Source organism: Colobus angolensis, unplaced genomic scaffold (assembly GCF_000951035.1).
Source record: "Colobus angolensis palliatus isolate OR3802 unplaced genomic scaffold, Cang.pa_1.0 Scaffold489, whole genome shotgun sequence".
In the NCBI taxonomy this organism is placed as follows: Eukaryota; Metazoa; Chordata; class Mammalia; order Primates; family Cercopithecidae; genus Colobus; species Colobus angolensis.
Genome location: NW_012118365.1, coordinates 1,695,962 through 1,708,182, shown reverse-complemented (window position 1 = coordinate 1,708,182; position 12,221 = coordinate 1,695,962).

Below are 12,221 nucleotides of genomic sequence, written 5' to 3'. Positions count from 1 at the left end.
ATTATTCAAAACCTTCACCACCACTTGGTAGTTTTTATTTCATTTAGGCTTCTGGTGGATGTCAAATAATAGGTAGTTTAATGATTTGCATATATCATTGATGATTAAAGATGTTGAGCAACTATTTTTATAATCAAATGCTTAGATATCATTTTTAAAGTTGTGCCTGTACAAGTGATTTCCAGCTTTCTTAATTTAAGAATCCTTTATATATTCTAGATTCAAGTCCAGAAGATGTATTGCAACTATCTTCTCCCAATCTGTGGCTTCATTTACACTCTATTCATGGTATCTATTGATTAACAGAAATTTGTACATTTTTATAAGCCATAATATAGCACGTCTACCATTGTAGTAGTATTTTGTGTCCTACTTAATAAATCATTACCTATGCCAAGCCCATAAATATATATCCTTTTATATTTTCTACCAAAACTTTTTTGTTTTACTTTTTCAGTTATTTCTAAAATCAATTTAGAATTTATTTTTACACATAGTTGTTCAGATAGCTATTCAAAAAGCCCAGAATCATTTATTGAAATTAGAGCTGTTTCTATATTGTGATATAGATACTTTTATAGATTAGGTGACGGTGCAAATATGTGCCTGCTTCTGAAATTTTTACATTGAGCCAATACCACACTCTTAATCACTACAGCTTTAAAATAGGTTATGATAAGACACAGTAAAGTCTTCTTTGTTCTTTTTACATTTATCTTGCTCTTTGCATTGCTATTTTGAGACTAACTTGTAGCTTTCCACTAAAAGTACCTTCTAGAATTTTTCTTGGGTTGTATTTAAATATCTTAATTATTTTGAAGAATATATACTTTTTACATATTGACTTTTCCAACCTAACAGCAAGTTGTATCTCTTCAAATTCTGGGTTTCTAGGTTTTATTACAATTTTCTCAATAACATTTGTAGTTTTAAACCTTGATTTCTTGTACATATTTCCTAGATTTAATTCTGGTTTTTGATGTTTTGTATATTAAGTGATATTATACAAGTATAATTTATTTTTCAATGTTTTTATGTATTTAATGTATTGCTAAATGTGCTCATTTGAAGAATTTGTCTTTTTTTTTTTTTTAAGATGGCAACTCTGTCACCCAGAGGCTCCGTGCTGCCACTTCTACCTCCCAGGCTCAAGTGATCGTCTGACCTCAGCCTCCCATATAGCTGGGACCACAGACATGCACAACCATGCCTGGTTACTTTTCATATTTTTGTGAGACACTGGTTTTTGCCATGTTGCCCAGACTGATCTCAAACTCCTGAACTCAAGCAATCTACCTGCTTTACTTTAGCCTCCCAAAGTGCTGGGATTACAGGCTTGCACCACTGTGCCCGGCCTATGCCTTTTCTTTAAATTTCTTCTTTTTAAACTTTTTTATTTCCATAGGCTTTTGGGGAACAGTTGGTATTTGATTAAATGAGTGAGTTATTTAGTGGTGATCTGTGAGACTTTGGTGCACTCATCACCCGAGGAGTATACCCTGAACCCAGTTTGTAGTCTTTTATCCCTCACATCCTCCCACTTTCCCCGGAGTCCCCAGAGTCTACTGTATCATTCTTCTGCCTTTGCATCCTCATAACTTAGCTCCCACTTCATTAGCTAGGACATTCCTGATAATATAGAAAAATCTCATTCTTGAAATAGACGGGGACAGTGGATGATTTCAGTAATTCACCAATACAACATTTGTCAAAGCTTTTGGTAGTTACTCTATCAAATTAAGGAAGTTCGTTTATGTCTCTATTTTGCTGAAAACTTCTCAAGAATAGGTGTTGAGTTTTACTAAGTACAGCTTGTATCAAGACGAGAATATACATTTTGTTCTCATTCTGTAGAAGTTGGCTTACATTTGTCAAAGTGTTTAAGTTACTCAAATAGAGGTTGTTGAGAGCTTTATTCAGCTGGAGTACCTCAAGGTGCACCTGATACCAGGTAACCCTCAGATTGAAGTCTGATCAGGGTTTATATAATATGCTGAAAAGTTGACTAACAGGTGTCAGTATGGCTCTATGGAAGGACTCCATTCTTTAACCACCTCTGCACTGTCTGTTTACTAATGTGTCCAGAATTGATTCCTTCTGGTGGGTTCTTGGTCTCGCTGACTTCAAGAATGAAGTCGCAGACCCTCGCGGCGAGCGTTACAGTTCTTCAAGATGGTGTGTCTGGAGTTTGTTCCTTCAGATGTATTCAGAGTTTCTTCCTTCCAGTGGGTTCCTGGTCTCGCTGACTTCAGGAGTGAAGCCGCAGACCTTCGCAATGAGTGTTGCAGCTCTTAAAGGTGGCACATCTGGAGTTGTTTGTTTCTCCCGGTGGGTTCGTGGTCTCGCTGACTTCAGGAATGAAGCCACAGACCCTCGTGGTGAGTGTTACAACTCATAAAGGTAGTGCCGACCGGACCCAAAAAGTGAGCAGCGGCAAGATTTATTGTGAAGAGCGAAAGAACAAAGCTCCCACAGCGTGGAAGGGGACCTGAGTGGGTTGCCGCTGCTGGTTGGGGTGGCCAGCTTTTATTCCCTTATTTGGCCTCACTCACATCCTGCTGATGGGTCCATTTTACAGAGCACTGATTGGTCCATTTTACAGAGTGCTGATTGGTCCATTTTACAGAGCACTGATTGGTCCATTTTACAGAGCACTGATTGGTCCATTTTACAGAGTGCTGATTGGTGCATTTACAATCCTTTAGCTAGACACACAGTGCTGATTGGTGCAATTACAATCCTTTAGCTAGACACAAAAGTTCTCCAAGTCCCTACCGGACCCAGAAGCCCAGCTGGCTTCACCTCTCACTAATACACATTGTCTTAATTACAGAAAGTTTGATTTGGTCTTGTAATCAGGTAATATGTGTCCTTTAATTTTGCTGTTTTCCCCCAGGAATGTTGTGGTTATTTCAGAGCCTTTGATTTTACATGTACATTACAGAATTCCATTGCAATTTGTTCAAAAAGTCTTAAGTGACTGAGGTTAAAATAACATTTCTTCTGTAGAATAATCTTGGGAGAAAGGCTCCATATCAATATTAATTCTTTCAGCCCATGAATGTGATATATTGCTCTACCAATTTTTGTTATGTTGTGAAATAAATATACTTAGGCATTTGTGAATTTTTTTCAACAGGGCTTTTGTACGTAGTAGTTTATAGGTTTAGCATTGTTTTTAGGTTTTTCCTAGTTACTCAATTATTTATCTTTATGTAAATGGTATGCACAAGTTTTATGCCATATATAAATGCAACGGTTTTTATTCTGTCGACTTTGATAATTTACCAAATTTGTAAACCAAACAATATACATCAATGTCATCTACAAATAGGAGACTTTTACTTTATCCTTTACAATCTTTCTGCTTTTTATAGTATGTGCATAATGTTAATGTCTAAGAATTCTAGTTCAATGTAGAATAAAAGAGAGCCCCTAATGTTAGGGGATGTATAGGGAACAGCATTCAATATTCTATTATAAAGTATAATAACAATGAAAGGGGCTTTTAAATACCCCAAAAAGTGTGAGGATATTTTATTCTGTTCCTAATTTTTAGACATGAAATTATATCACCAATAGACATAGAATTTTGTTATATGCTTATTCTGCATCTATTGAGTTAATCATATGAAATCCCCCTTTTTCTTTTAATTGTTAATTACTCTGCTTTCTCATATTAATTTTTTTTTTTTTTTTGAGATGGAGTCTCACCCTGTCACCCAGGCTGGAGTGCAGTGGTGCTATCTCAGCTCACTGCAACCTCTGCCTCCCAGGTTCAAGCAATGCTCCTGCCTCAGCCTCCTGAGTAGCTAGGATCACAGGCATGCACCACCATGCACCATACCCAGCTATTTTTTTTTGTATTTTTAGTAGAGATGGGGTTACATCATATTGCCCAGGCTGGTCTCGAACTCCTGACCTTGAGATCTGCCTGCCTCAGCCTCCCAAAGTGCCAGAATTACAAACGTGAGCCACCACACCCAGCCCTCATATTAATTTTTTTAAAGTGCATATCCACGATAATTTTTACTCAGTCATGATTTTTATCTTTTTACATATTAATGGACTAAATTGGCAAACATTTCACCAAAGATTTTTGCAATTACATTAAAATGGGATACTACTCTAGAAATTTTTAATTGTAATAGCCTTTTCAGTTTTTGGTATATAGATGTTGCTAGAATTACAAAACGAGTTGGTAACCATTTATTCATTCTGTATTTTTAAAAAGTTTTCTGTAATATTGCTAATATATATTCTTTACGAATTTGACAAAATATTTTTGTGAAGCTATTCAGGCTTGGCCTTTTATGTTTGGAATATATTTGACTATGACTTTCAATTTTTTAATAGCTGTTAGGCTAATTCCCTTAATATAGTTCTATTTAGATTTTCTATTTATTCTTGGATTCAATTCAATTTCTGAATTGAATTTTATATGAAAATAATTTCATTACTGAACTTAACACAAAGTTGTTCATAATACATTTCATCATATACATAATTATATAATGCCAACTAATACTATAGTACATAATTATATATTATATATAGTATATTTTTAGACTTCTAAGATCTATGACCTGTAACTTTTTGCATTCTTGATGTTGGAATTTTTTTTTTTTTTATTAAATCTTGCCAAGGCTTAACAATTTTATTATTATTTTACAGAATCAGATTTTGGCTTTGACAATGTTCTATAATGCTTGTTTTTTATGTCATTAACTTTTGTAAAATTATTCATTATTTCTCGTCTTACACTTTGAGGTTTAATTCACCAACTTTTTACCTATTTATAAGACTGACTTTTGAATAACTTTTTTCTAATATTGGCATTTAAGTCTATAAATTTTCCTCCTAACAACACTTTTGCTGCATCCCCCAATATTTTTATTAGCAAATATATTTTCAAATATATATAAATATTTTCATGATTTTTTTTCCCCAAGCTGTTTAGAAGTTTATTGCTCAATTTCTAAATATGTTAGGCTTTTCTAGATATCAGATGATTTTTGATGTCTTACTCTATATGCTTTTAAGGATTTGACATTTATTAAGATTTTCTTTTTCATGCTGCATAATATGGCCTATCTGCAAATTTTCTGTGTCCACTTTGGGAACAAAATGTTTTCTCTGCACTTGTTGGGTACAATATTCAATTATCAAGTAAGTTAAACTTGTGGATAGAGTTGATCTATTCTTCTGCATCTTCATTGATTTTATTTTTAGTGATCTGCCACTCAATGAGAGAAGAATGTTTAAATATCCACAATCTATCATAATTTTTCTGTTTTTATCCTTTAGCTCTGTCAGTCCTTTGCGCCTACTCCCACCGTACACACTGTATTTTATAGGTTTATTATGTACAAATATGTTTATGATTATTATGCCTTCCTTGTATACTGTGTCATTATAAAATGACTCTTGATACCTGACAGAACTCTTTGTCTTAAAGTCTACTTTTCTCATAATATATCAATGTCAGCATCTTAAATTACTGATTGCATGGCTTATAATTTTTTGCTCTTTTCCTCTTTATATCTGTTTGTATATTTATTTATTTCAATTTTTGTTTCTTTTCAACTGCGTATGACAGAGTACTGGGTTTCTAAGCAATCTGAAAATCTTCATATTTTAGTCTGGGTGTTTAGTCTATTTTTATTTAATGTATTAATTACCACCACTAAGTTTAAACACACTATTCGTCTTTTTAAATTTCGCCTTTCTTCCTCCTTTTTAAGTTTTTTCTATAATTTGGTTCTTTTTTGGAGTGAAATTAAACATTCTCTCATCTTTTGCATATCTAAAACATCTTTATCATAACTCCATAGGTCCACAGAGCTGAGGGTCTGACTTCTGTTATTTGTTTATTGTTTTCAGTTTTGTTTTAGTTTTTGTTTTTTGGTCTGTTTCTCTTTGTTCTGATGGGGGTTTGGTGTTTTAATTTTTAAGTTGATTGATTCTTTTCTGTGTCTGCATTCTGCTGTTTGTCCCATCTATTATTTCCTTTGTAAATTTTTATTTTACTTTTCATTTCTAAAATTTCCATTTGGTTCTTTATTCTTTCTATTTCCTTGTCTTGTATTTTTGCCGAGAGTATTTTTAAATTTTGTATTTAGTTTGCTGAGTTATTTTTATGATGGCTGCTTTAAAATTCTTGTCAAATAATTCCAACTTTCATCTCCCACTCTTCTGTGACAACAGCGTAGTGGAACGGGTAGGGGTACTTCATTAAAGTCTGAGAGAGTAAAAGTCTGACCTCCCACTTAGCCTTTGCTGATGGGGTAGGAGTAGGCCATTTCTCCCCCACAGTGTTTGATTAGAGTAGTAAGGCTATTGTCCAAATGTTTTCTGTGTTTCTGGGCTATTTTTTACTGGCCCTTTAGCTAGAGAGTGGGCTTTCCTTGGTGTATTTTTTGTCTGTATCTATTGGCATATCCAGGTTAGCAGCTCCTCCAGCATCTAGTTTAGGAGACAAAGCAAAAGAAAACTGAAGGAACTTACTGTCCTCAGCCAGCCTTCAGTATTTTTATTTTTCAGAATATTATGTCTATTTGACACATAATTTGATACATAACATAAAGAAAAATATGTCTGCTCTATCTTGTTTAGAGCTGGATATGAAACATCTAAATTAGGCCTTTGTTTTAAATGCTATTTTTATTGTTGCTGAATTCTAGGTTGCTTATTTTCACCCAGCAACTGAAAGACATAATTCAATTGTATTCTGACTTCCATTATGTATATTGTATACTCAGCCCCTACTCCTATTGTTGATGCTTTCAGTGACCAAATTGTATCATATTACCTGGCTGCTCTAAACATTTTGTTATTGCCTATGCTTCTAGCGATTTTAAGAATATGTTTCTAGGTGCAGTTATCTCATTATTTGTATTTATTGACATTTGAAGTAGTTATTGGATATACAGGTTTCAATTGTTTTTATAGCTTCTTGGCCTTTATTTTCTTCAAATATTGATGCTGTCTTTTTTTTTTTTATCCTTACATTTTATCTCCATACATATTAAGTCTTTTCACATTGTCACATTTGCCTTAGAATGTTTTTCTACTCCCTTGTCTTTAAGTTTCATGGCCCTGACTTCTAATCTGTTTCATTCTATAGTTAACCTCATTTCAGGCATTGTATTTTTAGTCTTAAATGATATATATCTTCCTCTTAAATAGAATACAGTTTTCCCATGAATTTGTAAAGCCTCTTAGTCACTTTCATACAACTTAATCACACATATTTTAAAGTCATTTTCTACTTATTCCATTAATATAAGTTCAAACAGCTGAGTACTAATTCCTATTTTTTGCTTTTCTTTTTTTTTTTTTTTAATCATACAATTCTGTTTCTTGGCATTTCTCTTAATTACAACTGAATGTCAGCTACAGTATATAAAACTTTAGAAAATATAGATGACATTAACCATCTTTAAAGGATCACCCATTCTTCTGCTAGTCAGAATGGGATTGAACACCTTTATCAAAACAAGGACTGAGCTGCCTTTGACAGAGCTGTACTTTTGGGAAGGCTGAAACCCTATTCCCAGGCTGCGTTTGTTGGACTTTTATAAATAGCCAGATTTATTCAACATGGCCCTTTTCCATAATCCCAAATTTTAATTTCTGCTTTCTCAGCACTGTAAGATAGCAGAAAACTCTACTTCTTAGATACTTCTGGCTTAAGATTTTAGCCCCCTACGAGGCACAGCTTCTTAACTCCATCGATGTCTGGAGGGAAATACTGTGTTTTTAGTACCCTTACACCATCCATTTTGTATTCTGGTTTGAGTTTTGTACAGTCTTTGGTAACTACCCAGATTTCTTCTGATTTCCCCATTCCCCAACTGTGGATTCTCAACCTGAATTCAGAACCAGTAAATATTCCCAGTGATCAGAATAACTAGAGATCATCAGCAAAATTCTCTGAAGGCCTCTTCTCTTCAGAATTTTAGCCATTCTACTCATTATTGCTTCTTCAACTCTCTGGTGCCTTAAATAGATAAAATTTTAATTGTATCTCAATTTTTAAATGGTGCTTAGGGAGATCAGTAGTCTCTTAAAAGCTATTATATCCTACTTCAAAGTGGCTCTCTGGAGATCTTTAACTTATCAATTCTACAAATGCCATTCTCAAATAATCTTTCTTAGCTGTGCTAATATAAGAACTGACATCCACACAGAAAATAGTTAAATAAATAAAACCCTGCCAGGGAATTCTATTGTGAAAACAGAGTTTAGAATGCTTATATATTTTCTAGTATACCTAAATGGGACGCTTTCATCCTCAATGTCTACTACAATGCAAATAGGATATAAATCAAGAGACCACACTGCTAGAGATATATGATAATGATGATAGGTAGGTAGATAGGTAGATAATTAAGATACACATAGACAATAGAGAGGTAAATAATAAAGAGATTGATAGGTAGATATGAATAGAAAGGTAGGTGATAGATAGACCACTGAACGTAGTAAAGTACAGAAAATTTAAACACATTAAATAGGATTCTGAAGTAGAAAGATTCTGAATTCCAAAGCCATGCAGTCAGATTTCAAAGACTAAGATTTTCACTATAATGAATGTTTCACAAAAATTATATAATGAAATATTATGTAAAAGTTTCACTGAAAAAATGCAGATTAATAGGAGAAAAAAGCATAAAAATGTATTTAATCATATCGGTTTATGACACCAGAGCCTTCAGAATGAAAACCCAAAGATACAGATAAAACTATACATTTTTATGTTCAGGTTCAATGAAATATGGACAGCTATGTAGGATTATGCTTGGACAAATTGGTATGATCTCATGCTAATGGACTGAGTGGAGAAACTCAGCAAGGTCTTCTGTTTAGATTCTCCTGGCCTCTCTGTGCAGCGTTTCTTCTGGGTATCTGGTGGGACTCTCTCTGGGATGAGGATCTTATGATGTGCAACCAAACAAAGTAGTTCAGATAATTCCTTTATGGCCAGTTTTTAGACCGAAATGTGGGGGAACTTAGAGGAATATTTTTATAAACCAGAGCCAAAGAGGTGACCTGTCTTGGGGAAGAGCGATTTTGATTTCCAAGCTTGCTCAAGCAAGACTGAGGGGCCAGAGACAGGAGACCCTTCAGGAAATCAGAGGGAAACTTTTGTTTCTGAGGCTACTTCATATTGGGCTACTGCTGTTTCAGTCCCAACAAATTAATCTTGGTTAGAGATAATATGATGTGCTCAAAAATTCTTTATTTAAAAAAATTGCATGCTCTAGCTACGTATTTACTGCAAACTTACTGAATAAAATATCCTTAACTACTCTTCCAAACTTATGAATAAAATATCATTAACTACTCTTCAAAATAATTATATATTTTAACCACACACAAGAAATATATATTATTCATATATTACAGTTTATCTGATTGAACTGCATTTTAATGTCTTCATCACAATAGTTGATTTAACCTAGACCATCACAATCATGTAGAGGTATGGAATATTAAAATGAATCTTCATATTACTCTTTCTAAATGCCCTAATTTACTGTAATGTCTTATTTACTGTAGCTTAGTAATAAGCTGACGGGTAAGAGGAGAAAAAGAATCACAGGGCCCATTCAGTTATTGAATATAGCTACTTTCACAACACTGTAAGTCTATTACAACTACACAGGAAAAAACTATACATATTCCTTAGGTTTTTATTTTTATTATAAAAATGGTAGAATAATATTGAGCAATAAATTACATATAAACAATTCTGGTTATATAAACTTCAAAATATTTTGTATTATAAACTTAAGTGTATCAGTCCGTTCTCACGCCTCTACAGAGAAATACCCGAGATTTGATAATTTATAAAGAAAACAGGTTTAATTGACTCACAGTTCTGCATGGCTGGGGAAGCCTCAGGAAACTTACAATCATGGCAGAAGGTGCCTTTTCACACGGTAGCAGGAGAGAGAATGAGTGCCGAACACATGGGGAAGCCCGTATAAAACCACTGGATCACTGAGAAGTCACTCACTCGCCATCACGAGAAGAGTATGGGAGAAACTGCCCACATGATTCAACTATCTCCACCTGGCCCCAGCCCTGATCTATGGAGATTATTACAACCCAAGGTGAAATTTGGGTGTGAACACAGAGCCCATCCCCATCATTAAGCTAGTTCTAAACTATCATTAATTGACAAAATATATTTTCTATAAATTATAATTTAGTTACTTTGAAAACACCAACCAGTTGCAATATGGCTTTACTGGATTTCACACTATGTATGTCTGTATCATATGTATGTTTGTATCATAAATATGCATGAACATATGTATTTTATAGGTGCTGGTGTACACAATGCCCATATCTATTTGAATATATTCATCTATGGAGGATTAGAATTCCTTTTTATTAAAATAATTAACATCTCTTGAACGGTTGCTTGATTCATTCATACACCAAACATTCATTGTGGACAGTCTGTGTGTGGGACACGTCCAGATGATGAGGACAATGTGGAATAGAGCATGGCATCTTCGCTGCCGGTGCTCACATCATCACAGTTAAAAGCTTTCATAATTGAAGGACTTAAAATATTACCAAAGGTTATATGAATCAGCAACATAATTATTTTGTGCCTTAGGTTAATCATTTTGGTGCTTCAGAGGAAGCTCAAGATTATCTGATCAGTGATTTATTTTAAGCCTGATTCATCTTGGAATATTATTTCATATAGTGTATAGAAATACGAGTGTTAGATAATTTTTACAAAATATGTGTCACTGGATCTCTTTATATTCACCTCTTGCCACTTTTTGTTTTATTTGTAGTTTTTCTAGAAATGATTCATCTTGAGTTTCAATGAGAACAGTTATATGTTATTTAATGGTTATAAAATGAAACTAGTTTAGAGTTAATACCCAGTAACCGCCCATGCCAGATGAAACTGCCTCTCAGTAGTTTACAGCCTTAGAAGTCCTCACAAAGGTATCAATGACTTCCTTCTCCAAATTCATGAGCAGATTTTATCTCCTTTTACTATCCAGCTATAAAGATATATTTCTGTGTGGAGAAAGAACACAAAGTAAAAGCCTAAATAGCAATAGCATAGCAGAGGGTAAAACCTGTTCTGGCCATTTAAAAGCACAAGTCACCACCTCTCGTGCTGCACCTATGGTTGTAGTCATAACATCCTGGAAGCCCTTAGTGGCCACTGCTTCTCTTTGCACCAATCCTAGGAATGCTGCTTCATTAAAATCATTAATCTACTTTTATCAGGCAGAGGTCCTATTCTTCTCTTTAAAAAAATAATGTGAGCTTCTTTATTTTTCCCCTAGCTAAATTAGATGTTTCAGTAGAAGAAAATAATTAGACAAGTTTTTAGCTACATCTGATTTGCAACTCACTACAAGGGTAGTCAAAGCAGGGTCAGCATAAAGAAAAAAAGTATCATTTTAATGGGGCCTATTGATCTATGGTAAAGTATAATAATTAAAATAGACCTTTTGAATTTTAGTTGCAAAGACATATTATATTCTAATTGCTATAACCTTTGGGAATTGTCAGAAGGATAATAGCTCTGTACAGAGGTTAGGACAGATTTTAGGGAGGAGCTATTTAATGGAATGTGACTATGTGGCACAAGAAATAGAAACCTAAAACAAAATAACACCTACCATTTTCCCCAACAAAGCAAAGGCAAAGCAAAACAAAATTTTTCATTTATATTTGCAATCACTCTTAAAGGCATAGTTCATTAATAACTAGGAATCAAAACCCATACACATCACAAGTGACAGCAATCTTATGAAACCATTATTATCTAAGTCATATTGGGCACAGCACGGTAGCTTCTATAAATCAAAAATAAAATTCTAAGTCCCTAATTGAATGAACAGCCCCTCTTCTTGGCCAAGGGAACCCAGCAAAAACTGAAACCCTAGTATAAGTCATGACAGAAAGTGGGGACTCAGATATGCCCCCATTATCCTCTCCTCCCTTGGGAGTTCTGCCACACCTGATCAGAATGAACATTAAAACAGAGATTTTCAGACTGACAGAACTGACCCTTTGAAGCAGTAAGATACCAAATTCCAATCTGACTCTAGTATACCATTACATGACATATAGTAGGGCCCTGAAAGAAATACAGTATTTTACCCCAAAATATGTTGATACATTTTGAAAAGGCCCCGCAAAGCTGTCCCTTATGGGGAAACTTACATTGT